Genomic DNA, 3,859 nt, shown 5'->3' with positions numbered 1-3,859 from the left:
ATTTTCTAAAAAGTTCCCTTTATTGCTGGCTGTGCTGCTGCTGTCATCCCGATGCCCACGCAATGCCAGGTTTTGTTTGCCACACAATAGAATAACATTCACTATTTGTTTCGAATATGGATATTTCTGTCATAAATCCGCCTGTTCTCTTCAGAAAGCTTATACTGAACAGCTGATGTGGGATTGCCTTGTTTGCAGTATATCGGCTCCTGCCCGTACAGCCTGTTTATGAAATTGAGTTTTTTCATGCGTAACAAGCTGGCCATCTTTTCCAGTTGCCTTTCTGAAGTTAGTGAATGGCTTTGAAACCAAAACACCAGTCTGGATGTTTTCAGCAATAGGTGGAAAAGAACGCAATAACGACACAGTCCACCACTGGCAACTTGACTATATGATAACCATTTAAATTGGTCTAGCCACTTGATTTGAAATACTAAGTTATACGACCGCTGGTCCTGGGTTTTCCTTGTTACATGCTGCTTTACGAATGCAGTTGAGTCATCAGGGTAAAATGACAGGTTAGATACTTGGATTTCGCCATAATTATCAGCTTCTTTAGCTCAACCGTTCCATTCTGTATGTTCCCAACATCATAGCACACTGTGGAGCTCATCTGCCAAAAAATACCAAAAATTCTTTTGTACAGCTAAGGAAAAAAATTGGCATTAAGCGCCACTGCAAAAAAACCTTGTTTCTCAGGCGCGGGAAAATTGCTAAAATGGGTAGGCATGCCCTGGAAGGAGCAACTCACTTGGTATTGTCCACAAAATTTGGCGGTTGTTTTTTAAAATGATACAAAAACTCAAGTATTATAAACTGTATTTAAGCTCATATTGACTCACATGTGGCATCCACAGTTTTGCATCAGTTGCACGACTGGAAACATCAGCAGATTCATTATCATACGGACTTGCTAGATTAAAATCAGCAGTTTTGTGCAACCAGTTGCAGCGTGTGGGACATTCAGCCAGTTTCATATCAGACGGGGGCCGCGGCGCGCGAGCGCCGTGGCGCGCGGCGGACTTGCTAGATTACATCTTTATCCTTAATAGCTGAATCTGATCCCATTCTGAAAGAACATCTCGAGAACGGCAACAAAAATGCAAAGATAACATCGAAAACTATTCAGAATGAAATTATTGAAATAATTGGTGATGAAATCAGAAAAATTGTTGTACAGTCCTTGCTAAATGATGACAACTCCTTCTACACAATAATTGGAGACGAAGTAACAGATCAACATTCGAATCAGGAAGTGCTCGCTGTGTGCCTTCGTTTCTTGGACACAACAGTAAAACCGCCAGTTGTCAAAGAGGTGTTGTTCGATTTTGTCTATTTAATCAGAACGACTGGCGAAAAAATAGGTGATGCTATAATCAAAAGTTTATCTTCAAGAGGCATCAAGGTTACAAGTTGTAGAGGTCAGTCGTACGATGGTGCATCATGCATGTCGTCCGCAAATGTTGGTGTCCAGGCGAGGATTAAGGCACTGTCTCCTCGTGCACTGTACACACACTGTAATAGTCATGTGCTAAACCTGACCATCGCATCAGCATGTAGACTGCAGCATATACGCAACATGATTGACTCTATTAATGAGTTATTTAAATTTTTTGATAACTCGCCTAAGCGGCAACGTTTCCTTGAGTCCGTAATTGAGCAGGTATCCGGCAATGATGCACCATCTAAAGTTAAATTAAAAGGACTTTGTAAGACTCGCTGGGTTGAGCGCCATACTTGTTACGAGACTCTGCTTGAGCTGTACCGTTACGTTTGTGAATGTCTGCAACTGATCCTCAATCCAGACAGTGAGCAGGATACATGGAACTGGGATCGAGAAACTAGGGCTATTGCTCAAGGTCTCCTGGTTACCCTACAGTCATTTGCGTTTATCATATCATTCATTACAGTGAAAAACTGTCTAAGCCTGCTGAGATCAATGACCTATAAACTTCAGCAAAATGGTGCTGATATTGTTGATGCCTACAGCCTGATTGATGGCAAGAAGGAAAATATCAGGGCCTTGAGGGATCAGATAGATGACAGGTTTAGTACTTGGTACCATGAAGCAGAACAGTTAGCTACTTTGGTATCTTCTGAAGTTTCTATGCCGCGTATTGTTGGTCGTCAGCGCAACCGTCCGAATGCACCTGCTGAAACGGTCCTCGAATATTACCAACGAAATGTCGCTATACCATTCATCGACCATCTGAATCAGGAATTTGAGACTCGTTTCAGTGATGAAAACCGTGCTGGTGCTGAATTATTTGTGCTTACCCCTACTAGCATTAGTACATTAAAGAATCCAAATGAAGAGCTCAGGGAGATCAACAAGAAACTTTTATTTTGGAAGGATGATCTACTTTATCCATTGTCTCTTCAAAATGAGTTGGAGTCATGGTATGAACTGTGGAAATCAGTTGATGAGTGCAAACGGCCAGTCAATTTGTATAATTCCTATCTCTCTGCTGATGAAGTAGAATTTCCAAATATAAAAACTCTTCTCCGTATAGGAAGTACATTACCTGTAGGTAGCGCTGAAGCCGAACGTTCATTTTCCTGCTATCGAAAGTTAAAAACCTACCTGCGCAGTACTATGGGTGAAACTCGCATGGCTTCACTTGCTCTGATGAACATCCATCATAACATAATTTCATCTACCATTGATCGAGAAATAATTTGCAGGGAATTCATTAAGAAACATAATCGTAGATTGTTTAAAAATAGTATAGTGTTTGATTAACTTTACTGGCATGAAAAAAGGAACTTGCAATATGTGTAAATAAGTATGCAGAAACAATTCTGTGACTGGAATGTGTTGTTATTTTAAAATTGAATTTAAATGTTTTAAATTTAAATGATTTATTTGTGTGTAAAAGGCTCATGGGTGCTTACAGTGGTGAAAACCCTTTGCGACTAAAAACCCTTTGCGACATACATTTAGTCGCAAAGGGTTTTCACCACTGTCAGCACACATATGCAAAATGCACCCATGTGCAAAATGCAAAATGTGCAAAATGCACCCATGTGCAAAATGATCATACGGGTGCTAACAGCAGTAAAAACCTTAGTTTGCAGAAATTATATGAATGAGGTTGCTCCATAGTCTTATTCTCTCGGGCAAGAGCCTTTCCAGGGGGGTAATAACCCCCCTCTAATTTTGCTTCAATAATTTCATTCTGAATAGTTTTCGATTGCACCTGCAACTGTTCACAAAATTGCTGATTTATCTACAAGTCCGTCTGATAATGAAACTGCTGATGTTCCAGTGCGTGCAACTGATGACAAAACTGTGGATGCACATGGTGAGTCAATATGAGCTTAAATACAGTTTATAATACTTGAGTTTTGTATCATTTTAAAAAACAACCGGCCGAATTTTGTGGACAATACCAAGTGAGTTGCTCCTTCCAGGGCATGCCTACCCATTTTAGCAATTTTCCCCGCCTGAGAAACAAGGTTTTTTTGCAGTGGCCTTAATGCCAATTTTTTTCCCTTAGCTGTACAAAGAATTTTTTGTATTTTTTGCAGATGAGCTCACAGTTGGCTATGATGTTGGGAACATACAGAATGGAACGGTTGAGCTAAAGAAGCTGGATAATTATGCGAAATCCAAGTATCTAACCTGTCATTTTACCCCTGATGACTCAACTGCATTCGTAAAGCAGCATGTAACAAGGAAAACCCAGGACCAGCGGTCGTATAACTTAGTATTTCAAATCAAGTGGCTAGACCAATTTAAATGGTTATCATATAGTCAAGTTGCCAGTGGTGGACTGTGTCGTTATTGCGTTCTTTTTCCACCTACTGCTGAAAACATCCAGACTGGTGTTTTGGTTTCAAAGCCATTCACTAACTT

This window comes from Priapulus caudatus, unplaced genomic scaffold, assembly GCF_000485595.1.
Source record: "Priapulus caudatus unplaced genomic scaffold, Priapulus_caudatus-5.0.1 Scaffold572, whole genome shotgun sequence".
NCBI classification, from domain to species: Eukaryota; Metazoa; Priapulida; class Priapulimorpha; order Priapulimorphida; family Priapulidae; genus Priapulus; species Priapulus caudatus.
Note: the sequence above shows the minus strand (reverse complement) of the source record.